Source organism: Ranitomeya variabilis, chromosome 4 (assembly GCF_051348905.1).
Source record: "Ranitomeya variabilis isolate aRanVar5 chromosome 4, aRanVar5.hap1, whole genome shotgun sequence".
In the NCBI taxonomy this organism is placed as follows: Eukaryota; Metazoa; Chordata; class Amphibia; order Anura; family Dendrobatidae; genus Ranitomeya; species Ranitomeya variabilis.
Window position 1 is genome coordinate 427,754,847 of NC_135235.1, and position 18,690 is coordinate 427,773,536.

The following is an 18,690-nucleotide window of genomic DNA, read 5'->3' on the forward strand; positions in this document are numbered from 1 at the left end:
GCCGGTCCCCGCCCACCAAATCGGAGGCCGAGGGTCCCCACCCACCAAATCGGAGGACGAGGGGCCCCACCAACCAAATCGGAGGCCGAGGAGCCCCGCCCACCAAAAGTGCGGCCCCAAAAGTAAGTGCGCCCCCGGGTGCAAAAGTAAGTGCGCCCCCGGGTGCAAAAGTAAGTGCGCCCCCGGGTGCAAAAGTAAGCGCGCCCCCGGCCCCGGGTGCAAAAGTAAGCGCGCCCCCCAGTCCCGTGTGTGAAAAGTGCTGCTGTAAAGCTGGTAGCGCTGTTCAAGCACCATGTATTTCCTTCAGGAAATGCCCATCTAATATATAATTGCCTAGAATACTACTTCCTGCAATTTGTGCCAACTTCCGTGGCTTTGTCCGGAGCTAATGTCCGGAGATAAGTGACGTCACCAGTGTCCTACACCCAGGCAGAGCACAGGGGCCCCAGGCAGCATATGGGGCCCCAGGCAGAGCACAGTGGCCCCAGGCAGAGCACAGGGGCCCCAGGCAGCATATGGGGCCCCAGGCAGAGCACAGGGGCCCCAGGCAGAGCACAGGGGCCCCAGGCAGCATATGGGGCCCCAGGCAGAGCACAGGGGCCCCAGGCAGCATATGGGGCCCCAGGCAGAGCACAGTGGCCCCAGGCAGAGAACAGGGGCCCCAGGCAGAACATGGGGCCCCAGGCAGAGCACAGGGGCCCCAGGCAGAGCACAGGGGCCCCAGGCAGCATATGGGGCCCCAGGCAGAGTACAGGGGCCCCAGGCAGCATATGGGGCCCCAGGCAGAGCACAGTGGCCCCAGGCAGCATATGGGGCCCCAGGCATAGCACAGTGGCCCCAGGCAGCATATGGGGCCCCAGGCAGAGCACAGTGGTCCCAGGCAGAGCACAGGGGCCCCAGGCAGCTTATGGGGCCCCAGGCAGAGCACAGTGGACCCAGGCAGAACATGGGGCCCCAGGCAGAGCACAGTGGCCCCAGGCAGAGCACAGGGGCCCCAGGCAGAGCACAGGGGCCCCAGGCAGCATATGGGGCCCCAGGCAGAGCACAGGGGCCCCAGGCAGCATATGGGGCCCCAGGCAGAGCACAGGGGCCCCAGGCAGCATATGGGGCCCCAGGCAGCATATGGGGCCCCAGGCAGCATATGGGGCCCCAGGCAGAGCACACACCAAATCGGAGGCCGAGGGGCCCCGCCAACCAAATCGGAGGCCGAGGGCCCCCGCCAACCAAATCGGAGGCCGAGGGTCCCCGCCCACCAAATCGGAGGCCGAGGGGCCCCGCCTACCAAATCGGAGGCCGAGGGGCCCCGCCTACCAAATCGGAGGCCGAAGGGTCCCCGCCCACCAAATCGGAGGCCGAGGGTCCCCGCCCACCAAATCGGAGGCCGAGGGGCCCCGCCCACCAAATCGGAGGCCGGAGGTCCCCGCCCTCCAAATCGGAGGCCGAGGGGCCCCGCCCACCACATCGGAGGCCGAGGGGCCCCGCCCACCAAATTGGAGGCCGAGGGTCCCCGCCCACCAAATCGGAGGCCGAGGGTCCCCGCCCAATCGGAGGCCGAGGGTCCCCGCCCACCAAATCGGAGGCCGAGGGTCCACACCATCCAAATCGGAGGCCGAGGGGCCCCGCCCACCAAATCGGAGGCCGAGGGTCCCCGCCCACCAAATCGGAGGCCGAGGGTCCCCGCCCACCAAATTGGAGGCCGAGGGGCCCCACCAACCAAATCGGAGGCCGAGGGGCCCCGCCAACCAAATCGGAGGCCGAGGGGCCCCGCCAACCAAATCGGAGGCCGAGGGGCCCCGCCCACCACATCGGAGGCCGAGGGGCCCCGCCAACCAAATCGGAGGCCGAGGGGCCCCGCCCACCACATCGGAGGCCGAGGGGCCCCGCCCACCAAATCGGAGGCCGAGGGTCCCCACCCACCAAATCGGAGGCCGAGGGTTCCTGCCCACCAAATCGGAGGCCGAGGGTCCCCGCCCACCAAATTGGAGGCCGAGGGTCCCCGCCCACCAAATCGGATGCCGAGGGTCCCCGCCCACCAAATCGGAGGCCGAGGGGCCCCACCAACCAAATCGGAGGCCGAGGGGCCCCGCACACCAAATCGGAGGCCGAGGGGCCCCGCCAACCAAATCGGAGGCCGAGGGGCCTGGCCCCGCCCACCAAAGCGGAGGCCGAGGGGCCCCGCCCACCACATCGGAGGCCGAGGGGCCCCGCCCACCAAATCGGAGGCCGAGGGTCCCCGCCCACCAAATCGGAGGCCGAGGGTCCCCTCCCACCAAATCGGAGGCCGAGGGTCCCCGCCCACCAAATCGGAGGCCGAGGGTCCCCGCCCACCAAATCGGAGGCCGAGGGTCCCCTCCCACCAAATCGGAGGCCGAGGGTCCCCGCCAACCAAATCGGAGGCCGAGGAGCCCCGCCCACCAAATCGAAGGCCGAGCGGCCCCGCCCACCAAAGAGGAGGCCGAGGGGCCCGGCCCCGCCCACCAAAGCGGAGGCCGAGGGGCCCCGCCCACCACATCGGAGGCCGAGGGGCCCCGCCCACCAAATCGGAGGCCGAGGGTCCCCACCCACCAAATCGGAGGCCGAGGGTCCCCGCCCACCAAATCGGAGGCCGAGGGTCCCCGCCCACCAAATTGGAGGTCGAGGGTCCCCGCCCACCAAATCGGAGGCCGAGGGTCCCCGCCCACCAAATCGGAGGCCGAGGGGCCCCACCAACCAAATCGGAGGCCGAGGGGCCCCGCACACCAAATCGGAGGCCGAGGGGCCCCGCCAACCAAATCGGAGGCCGAGGGGCCTGGCCCCGCCCACCACATCGGAGGCCGATGGGCCCCGCCCACCAAATCGGAGGCCGAGGGTCCCCGCCCACCAAATCGGAGGCCGAGGGTCCCCGCCCACCAAATCGGAGGCCGAGGAGCCCCACCAACCAAATCGGAGGCCGAGGGGCCCCGTACACCAAATCGGAGGCCGAGGGTCCCTGCCCACCAAATCGGAGGCCGAGGGGCCCCGCCAACCAAATCGGAGGCCGAGGGGCCCCGCCCACCAAATCGGAGGCCGAGGGGCCCCGCCCACCAAATCGGAGGATAAGGGGCCCCGCCTACCAAATCGGAGGCCGAGGGGCCCCACCAACCAAATCGGAGGCCGAGCGGCCCCGCCCACCAAAGCGGAGGCAGAGGGACCCCGCCCACCAAATCGGAGGCCGTGGGGCCCCGCCAACCAAATCGGAGGCCGAGGGTCCCCGCCCACCAAATTATTCTTACATTTGAATAAATAAAGTATATATGGATTCTAGACTCCCGATTCTTTAGAATCGGGCTGCCATCTAGTCTATTATAAAATACTATTCTATTATATAATAAAAAGACATTTTTTGCCACTAAGCCTAATACTATACTTACTACCTGTTCTGCACAGATCACTTTTCAGCAGGCACATGGAGACAGACTGCAATAGATTGGCTCTTATTCATTTATTCATGCTCTAATGTTGATAAATGTCATTGTATTGTAGTCTTGCCTGTAATGATATTGGCTGCTGAAAAGTGTCTGTGCAGAGCAGGAAGTATCACTTTACTATTAGAGTTAGTGGCCAGTGTAAATATTACAACATTTCTGATTTTTTTTATTGCAATTATAGAACAGGGATTGGCCGCTTTCTCCACCCAAGCTATTTTTAAGTTACTACTTTCAGCATTTAGTGAAAATTACAGGCTTCTGTCCAAGCATGTTAGGAGTTATTGGCAGCCCTGCATGGACCCCTTATTGTCCTCCATCCCACGTATTGGATGCTGAGTAGGGGCCTGAACATGACAACTTTTCTTTGGTATTCCTGGTATTCTGACAAATTTAGAAAGTTATATTTTTGCATTTAATTATCTATTACTATTAATAGTTTTATTGATTCCCATCATTAATTGACCGCTTTTCTATATACTTAATGTAAAAAATGTAGAAACAAGCACATTTTTAAACTTAGTTATTTAAAAAAATGGAGAAAAGACTCTCCGTTTCTACACAGAGTTTGAAAGGATTCCGCTAGTCAGTTTTTAATCAGACCTATATCAGATGCTATATATGATTGCAATATATTAAGAGGATAAAAAATTGATAGGAGTGCTTCTTTAATTTGCAGTTGACTCTGAGCTGGTGGGAGATTAGCCTCTATGATGCCTCCCATGCACATCACAGCACACAGAGAGGGATTCCTGCACTTCATTCACATGTACAGAAGCAGCAGCAGCATGGAAGACATTATGTAGCAATAAAAGGCAGTGTAAATGTGAAGGCAGCTCTTAGGTGAGATAATATACTTATTAGCACACCTTTAATGTTTCCCTCTGCCTGATTTTCACTTTGCTTTTCACTCTTCCTCCCCTTCTGCTCTTCATAAGTATATAGGATGTGTAACCTGATTCCTAACTGTGCTGACAACCAGGCTCGGACTGGGGCACCGGGACACCGGAGAATCCTCCGGTGGGTCCCACCCCCAGCCCCTGCCTCCTTCATTTGTCCCTGCCCTGCATGCGGTGCACAGTTTATTTATTCTATAGCAGGCGGCCCAGCGCACAGGCTGTAGGGAAGAATGTGAAGTGCTGTGCAAGCAGCCGTGCGGCAGCTGCTCGCTCCTTCACATGAAATGATCATCTCGCACTGCAGCCGACGGCGCCGAGTCTGTGCTCTTGATAAGAGCGGCCCGTGCGCAGCGTGGTGCGAGTGCCGACCTCACTGACTTCAGCCAGCACACAGCACAGTCCGAGGAAACAGCTGACTGTGTGACTCAGAGTCAGAGAAGACAGGGACGCACGCACGCACTGCACTGAGTCTGCAGCACGGGTCATCATCACCGACCTGTTTCTTGTTACTTTGCCCGCCCTAGACTCCGCCTCTTCATCATTAAAACTCTGTGGACTGAGTCTGGACTAAGGGTGTTCTAATGCTGATTGGCTGACAGATGCAGGCAAGAGCAGCCAATCAGCATTACTTTTCTTTGTGTGACCTCACAATCACACAGGTCACAGCACACCTCAATGAGCTGTGCTGTGATTGGTCGTCTGTCCTCCTGCCCAAGCAGCACAGGAACACAGGCGCGCACTGTCTGCAATGCTATGATCGGAGGCTGCCTGGGGCTGAGGGACGTCACATTTTTGTTGATGATTGCAGCCAGTCAGTAAGGTGTAAGTAAAATATGCCTGCAGGCAGCCTGCAGCATAGTTCGAGACACTGAGACAGTTATGGGAGGCCCCCCTGCAATCTGAAGGTGACACAAGGTGGGGGTCCCCCATAGAAAATTTCTAATTTCCTGTGGTCCCCCTTCCCCACTGTCTCCTAATTTACTGTGGGGCCCGGTCACCTCTCCCACCACTTCACCTCTGGGGAAGGGCCCCAAAGGGGCACACAGGGGGCCCTCAAGAAATTAGGTGACACAGTGGAGAAGGGGTCCTCAGGAAATCAGGTGACGTGACACAGTGAGGAAGGCAATATACTACGTGGCTGGGCAATATACTACGTGGCTCTGTGCAATATACTACATGACTGGGCAATATACTACGTAACTGGGCAATATACTACGTGGCTGTGCAATATACTACGTGACTGGGCAATATACTACATGACTGGGCAATATACTACATCACTGGGCAATATACTACGTCACTGGGCAATATACTACATCGCTGTGCAATATACTACATGGCTGGGCAATATACTACGTCACTGGGCAATATACTACGTCACTGGGCAATATACTACGTCACTGGGCAATATACTACGTCACTGGGCAATATACTACGTGGCTGGGCAATATACTACGTGGCTGGGCAATATACTACGTGGCTCTGTGCAATATACTACATGACTGGGCAATATACTACGTCACTGGGCAATATACTACGTGGCTGTGCAATATACTACGTGACTGGGCAATATACTACATGACTGGGCAATATACTACATCACTGGGCAATATACTACGTCACTGGGCAATATACTACATCGCTGTGCAATATACTACATGGCTGGGCAATATACTACGTCACTGGGCAATATACTACGTCACTGGGCAATATACTACGTCACTGGGCAATATACTACGTCACTGGGCAATATACTACGTGGCTGGGCAATATACTACGTCGCTGGGCAATATACTACGTGGCTGGGCAGTATACTACGTGACTGAGCAATATACTACGTGGCTGGGCAATATACTACGTGGCTGGGCAATATACTACGTGGCTGGGCAATATACTACGTGGCTGAGCAGTATACTACGTGACTGGGCAATATACTACGTCACTGGGCAATATACTACGTGGCTGGGCAATATACTACGTGACTGGGCAATATACTACGTGACTGGGCAATATACTACGTGGCTGGGCAATATACTACGTGGCTGGGCAATATACTACGTGGCTGAGCAGTATACTACGTCACTGGGCAATATACTACGTCACTGGGCAATATACTACGTGGCTGGGCAATATACTACGTCACTGGGCAATATACTACGTGGCTGGGCAATATACTACGTGACTGGGCAATATACTACGTGACTGGGCAATATACTACGTGGCTGGGCAATATACTACGTGGCTGGGCAATATACTACGTGGCTGAGCAGTATACTACGTGACTGGGCAATATACTACGTCACTGGGCAATATACTACGTCACTGGGCAATATACTACATCGCTGGGCAATATACTACATCGCTGGGCAATATACTACGTCACTGGGCAATATACTACATCGCTGTGCAATATACTACGTGGCTGGGCAATATACTACGTCACTGGGCAATATACTACGTCACTGGGCAATATACTACGTCGCTGGACAATATACTACGTGGCTGGGAAATATACTACGTGGCTGGGCAATATACTACGTGGCTGGGCAATATACTACGTGACTGGGCAATATACTACGTGGCTGGCCAATATACTACGTCACTGGACAATATACTACGTGGCTGGGCAATATACTACGTGGCTGGCCAATATACTACGTCACTGGGCAATATACTACGTGGCTGGGCAAAATACTACGTGGCTGGGCAATATACTACGTGGCTGGGCAATATACTATGTGGACATACATATTCTAGAATACCGGATGCGATAGAATCGGGCCACCATCTAGTAGTACTAATAAAACATTATCTAGCCCTGCAAAAAATAAGCTATCACACAGCTCCATCATCCGAAAAATAAAAACGTAACTGGTCTCATAAGGTGACACAAAATCTTTTTTTCTCAATGTTCTATGTTTTGTTTTTCACTACTCAAATAATAAAAAAATGGACGTTTGGTATTGCCGTCATCATACTGATGAGCCAAATGATATTGCAAGGTCATTTTTATCACAAAATGCTCAATTAAAAACAAAAAATCCTTCTTTTTTTTCACAATTTCACTGAACTTGGAACATGTTTCCCTTTTTCAAGTACACTATGTGTAAAAATCAATGGTGTCATTCAAAAGTCCAACTCGCCCTGCAGAAAACAAGCCCTCATATGTCTAATATCAGACCTGGGCAAAGTGCAGTCCGCGGGCCACATCTGGCCCTCTGGCTGTCTCAGTCCGTTACATGGACCAAGACAGTCGTGGGGCTGGAAATCAGAGGTCCATGGGCCACACAGTGCCCGCCCGCTCGCTGTCTCTCCATCTGTGGCTCTGGGCTGCGCCGCTGACTCCTTTGGTGGAGGAGGGGCCTCCTGCCAATTCCTCCAACAATCAGCGTGTGAAACAGCTGATGCGATGACGTCACTTCATTACGTCAGCTGTGTACCCCGAAGAGTCAGCACACTGGAGGCAGGGAGAGAAGCAGAGCGCCAGGGAATGGGACCGAGGTGAGCATGTTGTGTTCATTTTCTCATGTGTATGGGCTATTTGGGTGGGCATGGGGAGGCTATGGGGGTGTGACATGGTGCTGCATAAGGGGGTGACATGCTGCACATGGTGCTGCCTTTGGAGGCGACATGCTGCACATGGGGAGGTTATGGGGGCGACATTCAGTGTATATGGGGGAGGCTATGGGAGGCTCATATGATATACAGAAGGGGCTGTGCTCATGTTCAAATGATATATAGGGGGATGTCAACATACTTAATTCTGCTCAATATTAGTTGATACAATTAATATTAATAAAATGATCAATAGTATAATAATTATAATATATTGATATTACAGTTGAGCAGAATTAATTTTGGCCTATTGGTTCGGCCCTCCGCAGCAGCCACGGTCTCATGTGGCCCCTTGGGAAAATGAATTGCCCACGCCTGGTCTATATGGACATAAAAATAAAAATGATGGCTCTTGGAAAAAAAAAGGAAGCACAAAACTAGAGCTCAAAGCTGGAAAATTTTCCCATCGCGAAAGGGTTAACAAAATTAATAAAGGGGATAGGGGAACTACAATACCCAGAGATATTAGCAAAATTAGGATTATTTAGTCTAGAAAAAAGACGACTGAGGGGCGATCTATAAACCATGTTTAAGTATGTAAGGGGAAAATACAAATATCTCTCCGAGGATCTGTTTAATACCAAGGAAGGTGACGGTCACAAGGGGGAATTCTCTGCGTCTGGAGGAGAAAAAGTTTTTCCACCAACATAGAAGAGGGTGAAGAATGGCCCCACTATCTTTGTATGGGGAGGTATATGAGATGGTACAACAAAGATAGTGGGGCCATTCTTCATCAATGGAAACCTAAATGCCACTGGATATCTGAAATTGCTACGTGATGATATGTTGCCCTCATTATGCACTTTAGATGGCATGTTCCCTGAGTTTTTCCAGCAAGATGTTGCACCACCCCATTATGGGTGTCAGGTCCGAGCATTCCTACATGAACAGTGTCCTGGAAAGTGGATTGGTTGTCATGGGCTAGTTGAATGACCACCAAGGACTCCAGACCTGGCTGATCCCCTTAGACTTTTATCTTTGGGGTCATCTAAAGGCAATTGTCTATGCTGTGAAGATACGAGATGTGCAGCATCTGAAACAACGGATACTGGAAGCCTGTGCTAGCATTTCCTCTGCGGTGTTGCTATCAGTGTGTCAAGAGTGGGAGAAAAGTTTGCCCCCTCCCATATACTAATGTGCCACGAACAGGAAGTTGATATCACCAACCAGTCCCATTTTATTTAGGTGTATCCATATAAATGGCCAGCCCTGTATAGGAAGCCTAATGTCATTATGTCAGGAGCTTGACCTGTATTTTGTTTTCTGCTCACTTCTATCTTTTTCTTGCCATAGTGAGCCGACACCAAACAATCTAATGGGTGAGTTAAATTTCAAGATCTCAGCCTCAGAATTGTGAGTAGTGCCCCTGTTTCCATTATTAATAATGTTCATTCATGTTTTTATAGATGGGATGTCATTGTTTTCTTGATATTCACATTTAGGAACAGGGTTCTCTACATCTTCAATCATGTGAGGTTTAGGGTTCATTCACACGGCCATCAATTCTGTCATGCAAAAGAATTGGTCCGACTCAAACTCTCCCCGCTCTGTCTCAGAGTTTAACTGTAATGGCGCTGTGTGCACACCAATAGTTAAATGTAGTGTAGCTCCAGGTGGGCTCCTCAGAGCGCGGGGCCCAGGCCAACAGCACCCTCTGACCCCTATCCTTAGTTACACTACTGCATGCACCTATAGACTTGTATGGGTACGTGTCATCCGAATATCAGATACACTTGCACCTTGCTGCCATAATTGCACATCTGCACTATCCCATAGTAGAACACTGGGCCTAGTGCTATCCAATACAACATCACATAGCACTCGGCAGTGTCATACGCTCGTGTGAGCAAGCCCATAAAATATAGTTCCTGGTCTGTGCGGTGAGCTGCTTATTAGGCCTCATCTGCACTGACATGTTTTCGTCAGTAATTTGAAGAATAAATGTGAATCTTTCTATTATATTCTGTGTGGGTTCAGCTCTGAGTTTTGTCTTACAAATCCCAGTGCTGAATGGTGAACAAAATAAGAAAGTGTGAATGAGGCCTAACTCTGCATTAGTCTTGTGTCCTGCTCTGTCTTCTTTATTTCCATAGCCGTACTGGAGCCAGTGCTGTAAAATGACATTCCATTCTACAGTGTTGGGTTCTGTACTGGTAATTGGAATCAAGGAGAGTTATAAGCCTGGAGTCTGGTGGGCTGTGTGTATATATATATACTGTATACACACACACAGACGGAATACGCAGTGGAATATGGCCAGTGGGATATAGAGGACCTCCTGTGCTGTGGAGTATATAGAGGATGTGTCCTGTGCTGTGCAGTATATAGAGGATGTGTCCTGTGCTGTGCAGTATATAGAGGATGTGTCCCGTGTGGTGTAGTGTATAGAGGTTAATAAACACTACGTTTGATATTACATCATTTTGCAACATAATTGGTATTATTTCTATATAACTGCAAGGTGGGCCCCAAGAATGATTTTTCTCTGGTGGGCCCAAGGTACTCCAGTCCGACGCTGCTGACAACCCACATGGTTGAGCAAGCCAGAGTAAAGTGGAATCTATCAGCAAGAAATTTACCCCTTTCCCACAACCCGACCCACCCTTCCCCCCCAACCTCATATATGGGCATACAAATCTTTAAAAGCTAAACCTATTATCATCTTTATATCTTTTATCTATTGCTGTATTCCTGAGAAATCAGCATTTTAATCATTTGCATTACATGCTCTGGACATGATAGTGCACTTACCATGGTTCAGCCTCATGAAGTTGTTTCCCTACCTAGTGTAAAGTAGTGGACAAGAGGGAAGACAAGTATAATTGATGTCTAGATTATTAACTGCAAGCGAACACCACCATCTGCAAGTCAAAGGTGAAAATTAAAGGAAGAATTACAGTAGTAGGAACATAGTAGTGGGAACCTATTCCTCCACATGACCGTGTATGGCCAATATGGCTCCCTTCTTACCTAAAACACCACCCACACCCGAGTAAAAGAACACCAAAACTACGAATAAAAACATAACACAATAACTTCTTTTGGATAATTATGGCCACAGCGGCCAGTTTATTAACAAACAAAACAAAAACATTTTATTTAAACATTAGCATAATTTATGCAAAAATATCGAGGGGAGGGTTCTTGGAGCCCACCGGGAAAGTTCTGGCTTAAAATATTTTGGCAAAACCAAAAAACATAACACACCTCAACTTACCCTCAGCCGTACCACCAGCTCGAGGGCACCATAATTCCCGTTTTGGGAAAAATTAACCACCACCAGCTCCCAGGGTAAACACCCCACATAGAGCCTGTAACCAAAATGCCAGAACACCAAACCCGTTTAACTGTCTGGAATTTCCTTCAAATTCCTTCGCCGCTGAATCCGCATCAACTCCAAGAACCCCACCCCCCGCCACAGCCACTGTGACAAGATAATAATAACCCTCACATCTGCCCCAACCAAAATTACATTAGCCCACTTACATATGTCCCGTAATCTATAACTACATCTAAGAACATAAAACAAAAGGGGAGGGTGGGTGGGTCTCTGTCCCAGGCTTACTTGCAAAACAAGTGTGCCCTTTTCCTGCACTTTTCCCTGATATAACCCCACGCCTCCTAATCACAACCCCTCCCACACCTCCTATCACCCAATCATACTGCCCAGCACAAGTTTTTGAAAAAGGCCCATGTCCAAGCACAGTCATGGGGGGCCTCCATCTAGCCTTGCTTATTCCTGCCCCCTCCTTGACCGTGTATGGCCAATATGGCTCCCTTCTTACCTAAAACACCACCCACACCCGAGTAAAAGAACACCAAAACTACGAATAAAAACACCCCGCCCAGAGCCTGTAACCAAAATGCCAGAACACCAAACCCGTTTAACTGTCCGGAATTTCCTTCAAATTCCTTCGCCGCTGAATCCGCATCAACTCCAAGAACCCCACCCCCGCCACAAACTCACAGCCCTGAACACCTCAGGCCTGTGAGTGCCCCAACGACACAAAAGCTTTTTCAATTCCTTCCTGAATGGACAGGGCCCATAAATCAATGCCAATCTTGTTCAGGTGCACCCCGTCTTCCCTCCAAAATTCACCAACACCCGCCTCCAAGTCAAAATGCCGAACACTTATACCTCCATTTCTGGATACGAACTTGGTAACTGCCCTATTCAACTTCACACGAGCCCTGTTGATCCCTTTAACGGATCGAGCCCACCTCCATTTTTTACGAGGGACAATGTCCGACCAGACCGTTAACACCCCTGGGAAAACCGTCCACAACCGGAGAAAATCAGAACGAATATCCCTTATCAAATCCCTTACCAGTTTAGAACCTAAGTCATTCCCGCCCAAATGAACCACCACGATATCTGGAGCTCTATCCAAGTGAGCAGCACGGGAAAAATAAGAAATCGCCCTGCTCCAAACCATGCCCCGAAAACCGAGCCACCGCTCCACCACTTCATTTCGGCTAAAACCCAATTGCCTACCGTCCGGCCTGGCGTCAGCCCGAAGAGCCCCCCAATAAACAAAGGAATGTCCAAAAATCCAGACAAGGTAGGGATCCCGACCTGAAATATAACCATAACAATAACCGTTAACATAAGGCCCCTTACACTACACAACTAAGTTAATGCCGAACATAAGACAAATAACGGCCCGAACTCCAACGTCCAATCCGCTTTATCACTTCGGACCCCAGGCCAAGGCTGTCAGCCTCCGACGCTGCCCCTATCCTAAACGAATGCGATCCAAACTCGTCCCGTGAAAAACCCAAGGCCCTTAAACTTTTATGAAGAATCGCAATAAATTGAAAACGGGACAAGAAAACCCCGTCCTGATGGCACAACAATGGGCCCGAGCGACCGGCCCATAAACTCCAATACTCCCGTAAACACTGCTCCGGACACATCAATGACCCCGTAACTCTACCCAACACAACCTGTTTTCCCACCCCTGCTTGATCCGTCTTGGAACGCCGGATCCAAAATATGATACCACCCGTCCAAAAATCAACATCTTGAGCCAATAAACCACCCGCGCAAACCCTGCTACGTGACACCAACTCCTCTATTCGTAAAGCACCGAAAAAGGCCAAAGAAAAAGCCAAACGAAACAATACCGTTTCAAAATGAGAGCAGCACATACCATCCAAAATGCCGCCTAAACGTTCAAGTACATTAAACGATATAGGCCTGCGCAAGTCAACCAGCCTAATATCCCTCCGATAACCTTTCAATGCTTGCCGCACCAAAAAATGTTTAGTCACATCAACCGAGCCCTCCAGCTTGAAACCAAAAGCTAACCCAATAGTAATAAGTCACTTGGCACTCAAATGGTTTCTTTCAGATGAAAAAAGTGAACATCCCATTTATTTGTGCATCCAGTTCAAAGATTATTTAAACGTTATCGGTCAAATCACAAGACCTTCATCAGAAATATCTTTAACAAAACTGGAAGCATAGGACAATGAGGTATATGAGCCTAGGCAACCCGGGATGGAAAGCGCACCTGGAGCGTCTCAAATCCTTGAAGGGAGAAAGAGGGCGTGTATCCGCCGCTGCATATGGCACTCATAGACGTCCGGTCCGTCACGCTGTGTGGAGTAATCCCGGGGGCTGCCCACGGAACCTATGCAAATTGCAGGGGTGTCACATGTTAAGCATCAAGCCCCTATGCTCAGGAAGCAGGGAGCCTGTTTTTACTGCAGTAAAACTGGTCATTTTGTTAATATTTGTCCTCTGTGTTATGGTGACCTGGTGGTTAGGAGCACTAGGAATGACCTGATGAGCAAACTAGTAATACAGGACCAGCTCTGGGAAGTGGGAGCTCTGCTGACCGCAACCCCTAATCCTATCACAACAACTAGAAATAGCCGTGGAGCGTACCTGACTCAGCCTAGACGCCTCTTCACAGCCTAAGAGCTAACTACCCCTAAAGATAGAAAATTCCCCAAAGAAAACAGGCAGCCCCCCACAAATATTAACTGTGAGTTAAGATGGAAGTCACAAACACAGGAATGAAATAGGTTTCAGCAAAGGAGGCCAGACTTAACTAAACAGACTGAGGATAGAAAAGGCAACTTTGAGGTCAGCACAAAAAACTATAAAAACCACGCAGAGTGTGCAAAAGAGACCCCCGCACCGACTCACGGTGCGGAGGTGCCACTCTGCATCCCAGAGCTTCCAGCTAGCTTGGCAAAATCATGATAGCAAGCTGGACAGAAAACAGAGATAAACAATTTAACTAGCAGGGACTTAGCTTTTGCTGGAGTAGACAGGTCATCTGCAAGATCCAAGAGAGAACTGAACCAGTACTAGAACATTGACAGCTGGCATCAAGTAACAATCTGAGTGTAGTTAAATAGAGCAGCCAGCCTAGAACTAAATGAGGTCAGCTGGAGAAGGAACCTCAGAACCAGCAGCTCCACTCACAGCCACCAGAGGGAGTCCATGGACAGAACTCGCCGAAGTACCATTCATGACCACAGGAGGGAGTTCGAGAACAGAATTCACAACAGTACCCCCCCTTGAGGAGGGGTCACCGAACCCTCACCAGAGCCCCCAGGCCGATCAGGACGAGCCAAATGAAAGGCACGAACCAGATCGGCAGCATGAACATCAGAGGCAACAACCCAGGAATTATCCTCCTGACCATAACCTTTCCACTTGACCAGGTACTGAAGTTTCCGTCTCGAAATACGAGAATCCAAAATCTTCTCCACCACATACTCCAACTCCCCCTCAACCAACACTGGGGCAGGAGGGTCAACGAATGGAACCATAGGAGCCACATATCTCCGCAATAACGACCTATGGAACACATTATGGATGGCGAAAGAAGCTGGAAGGTCCAAACGAAATGACACAGGATTAAGAATTTCAGAAATCTTAGAAGGACCAATGAACCGAGGCTTAAACTTAGGAGACGAAACCTTCATAGGAACATAACGAGACGACAACCAAACCAAATTCCCAACACGAAGTCGGGGACCAACACAGCGACGGCGGTTAGCGAAACGTTGAGCCTTCTCCTGGGACAATGTCAAATTGTCCACCACGTGAGTCCAAATTTGCTGCAACCTGTCCACCACAGAATCCACACCAGGACAGTCTGAAGGCTCAACCTGCCCTGAAGAAAAACGAGGATGGAAACCAGAATTACAGAAAAAGGGCGAAACCAAAGTGGCCAAGCTGGCCTGATTATTAAGGGCGAACTCAGCCAAAGGCAAGAAGGACACCCAATCATCCTGATCAGCAGAAACAAAGCATCTCAGATATGCTTCCAAAGTCTGATTGGTTTGTTCGGTTTGGCCATTTGTCTGAGGATGGAAAGCTGAAGAAAAAGACAAATCAATGCCCATCTTAGCACAAAAGGACCGCCAAAACCTTGAAACAAACTGGGAACCTCTGTCCGACACGATGTTCTCCGGAATACCATGCAAACGAACCACATGCTGGAAAAATAATGGAACCAAATCAGAGGAGGAAGGCAATTTAGGCAAAGGTACCAAATGGACCATCTTAGAGAAGCGATCAGAAACTACCCAGATGACCGACATCCTTTGAGAGGGAAGGAGATCCGAAATAAAATCCATGGAAATATGCGTCCAGGGCCTTTTCGGGACCGGCAAGGGCAAAAGCAACCCACTGGCACGAGAACAGCAGGGCTTAGCCCGAGCACAAATCCCACAGGACTGCACAAAAGAACGCACATCCCGTGACAAGGAAGGCCACCAAAAGGATCTAGCCACCAAATCTCTGGTACCAAAGATTCCAGGATGACCAGCCAACACCGAACAATGAACCTCAGAGATAACTCTGCTAGTCCATCTATCAGGGACAAACAGTTTCTCCGCTGGACAACGGTCAGGTCTATCAGCCTGAAACTCCTGCAGCACCCGCCGCAAATCAGGGGAGATGGCAGACAAAATTACCCCCTCTTTGAGAATACCAGCCGGCTCAGGAACTCCCGGAGAATCAGGCACAAAACTCCTTGAAAGGGCATCAGCCTTCACATTCTTAGAACCCGGAAGGTACGAAACCACAAAATCGAAGCAGGAGAAAAACAGCGACCATCGAGCCTGTCTAGGATTCAACCGCTTGGCAGACTCGAGATAAGTCAGATTCTTGTGATCCGTCAAGACCACTACGCGATGCTTGGCTCCTTCAAGCCAATGTCGCCACTCCTCGAACGCCCACTTCATAGCCAACAACTCTCGATTGCCCACATCATAATTGCACTCAGCAGGCGAAAACTTTCTAGAAAAGAAAGCACATGGTTTCATCACCAAGCCATCAGAACTTCTTTGAGATAAAACAGCCCCTGCTCCAATCTCAGAAGCATCCACCTCGACCTGAAATGGGAGCGAAACATCTGGCTGACACAACACAGGGGCAGAAGAAAAACGACGCTTCAACTCCTGAAAAGCCTCAACCGCCGCAGAGGACCAATTGACCACATCAGCACCTTTCTTGGTCAAATCAGTCAATGGTTTAACAACACTAGAAAAATTAGCGATGAAGCGATGGTAAAAATTAGCAAAGCCCAGAAATTTCTGAAGGCTCTTCACAGAAGTAGGCTGAGTCCAATCATAAATGGCCTGAACTTTAACAGGGTCCATCTCGATAGTAGAAGGGGAAAAAATGAAGCCCAAAAATGAAACCTTCTGAACTCCAAAGAGACATTTAGATCCCTTCACAAACAAGGAATTAGCACGAAGGATCTGGAACACCATTCTGACCTGCTTCACATGAGACTCCCAATCGTCCGAAAAGAGCAAAATATCATCCAAATATACAATCATGAATCTATCCAGGTACTTTCGGAAGATGTCATGCATAAAGGACTGAAACACAGATGGAGCATTAGAAAGCCCGAATGGCATCACCAGGTACTCAAAATGGCCCTCGGGCGTATTAAATGCTGTTTTCCATTCATCGCCCTGTTTAATACGCACAAGGTTATACGCCCCTCGAAGATCTATCTTAGTGAACCAACTAGCCCCCTTAATCCGAGCAAACAAATCAGACAGCAGATGCAAAGGGTACTGAAATTTGACGGTGATTTTATTGAGAAGGCGGTAATCTATACAAGGTCTCAGAGAACCATCCTTCTTGGCCACAAAAAAGAACCCTGCTCCCAACGGCGACGACGACGGGTGAATATGCCCTTTCTCCAAGGACTCCTTTATGTAACTCCGCATAGCGGCGTGTTCTGGCACAGACAAATTGAACAGTCGGCCCTTTGGAAACTTACTACCAGGAATCAAAGTAATTGCAAAATCGCAATCCCTATGAGGAGGTAGGGCACTGGATTTGGGCTCATCAAATACATCCCGGTAATCCGACAAGAACTCAGGGACTTCAGAAGGATGGGAAGACGAAATTGACAACAATGGGACATCAACATGTACCCCTTGACAACCCCAACTAGATACAGACATTGATTTCCAATCCAATACTGGATTATGGACCTGTAGCCATGGCAAACCCAAAACGACCACATCATGCAAATTATGCAACACCAAAAAGCGAATATCCTCCTGATGTGCAGGAGCCATGCACATGGTCAATTGAGTCCAGTACTGAGGCTTATTCTTGGCCAAAGGCGTAGCATCAATTCCTCTCAATGGAATAGGATACTGTAAAGGCTCCAAGAAAAAACCACAGCGCCTGGCAAACTCCAAGTCTATCAAATTCAGGGCAGCGCCTGAATCCACAAATGCCATAACAGAATAGGACGACAGAGAGCAAATCAGAGTAACGGACAAAAGAAATTTTGGCTGTACAGTACCAATGGTGGCAGACCTAGCGAACCGCTTAGTGCGCTTTGGACAATCAGAGATAGCATGAGTGGAGTCACCACAGTAAAAACACAGCCCATTCTGACGTCTGTATTCTTGCCGTTCAGCTCTGGTCAAGGTCCTATCACATTGCATAGGCTCAGGCCTCTGCTCAGAAGATACCGCCAAATGGTGCACAGTTTTGCGCTCACATAAGCGTCGATCGATCTGAATGGCCAAGGACATAGACTCATTCAGACCAGCAGGCGTGGGGAATCCCACCATAACATCCTTAAGGGCTTCAGAAAGACCCTTTCTGAAAATTGCCGCCAGGGCACACTCATTCCACTGAGTAAGCACAGACCACTTTCTAAACTTCTGACAATATACCTCCGCTTCATCCTGACCCTGACACAAAGCCAGCAAGATTTTCTCTGCCTGATCCACTGAATCTGGTTCATCATAAAGCAATCCAAGCGCCAGAAAAAACGCATCTACATTACGCAATGCAGGATCTCCTGGCGCAAGGGAAAATGCCCAGTCTTGAGGGTCGCCACGCAGCAAAGAAATAATGATTTTTACTTGCTGAATGGGGTCACCAGAGGAGCGGGGTTTCAAAGCAAGAAACAGTCTACAATTATTTTTGAAATTCAGGAACTTAGATCTATCCCCAGAAAACAAATCAGGAATTGGAATTCTGGGTTCTAACATCGGATTCTGAACTACATAATCTTGAATGCCTTGTACGCTTGCAGTGAGTTGATCCACACAAGAGGACAGACCTTGAATGTCCATATCTACACCTGTGTCCTGAACCACCTGGAGATTTAGGGGAAAGGAAAAACAAAACACGCTGCAGAGGAAAAAAAAAAAATGGTCTCAGAACTTCTCTTATCCCTCTATTGAGATGCATTAACACTTTACTGGCCAGCTGTACTGTTATG

At 49.9% G+C, this 18,690-nt stretch overlaps 1 protein-coding gene and 1 long non-coding RNA gene across 3 annotated transcripts in view; one reads left to right on the top strand and one right to left on the bottom strand.

The window, feature by feature from the left end:
* The window catches only part of LOC143765077 (nicotinamide N-methyltransferase-like), a 91,802-nt gene that overhangs the window by 39,235 nt on the left and 33,877 nt on the right, over nt 1-18,690 (bottom strand). The window lies entirely within an intron of this gene.
* The window catches only part of LOC143765078 (uncharacterized), a 47,605-nt gene continuing 33,954 nt past the window's right edge, over nt 5,040-18,690 (top strand). The window contains exons 1-2 of one of the 2 annotated variants that reach the window (XR_013213320.1): nt 5,040-5,164; nt 9,251-9,310. This is a non-coding gene — a long non-coding RNA (uncharacterized LOC143765078). The remainder of the gene's footprint in view (nt 5,165-9,250; nt 9,311-18,690) is intronic. The other variant, XR_013213319.1, reaches the window with a different exon arrangement.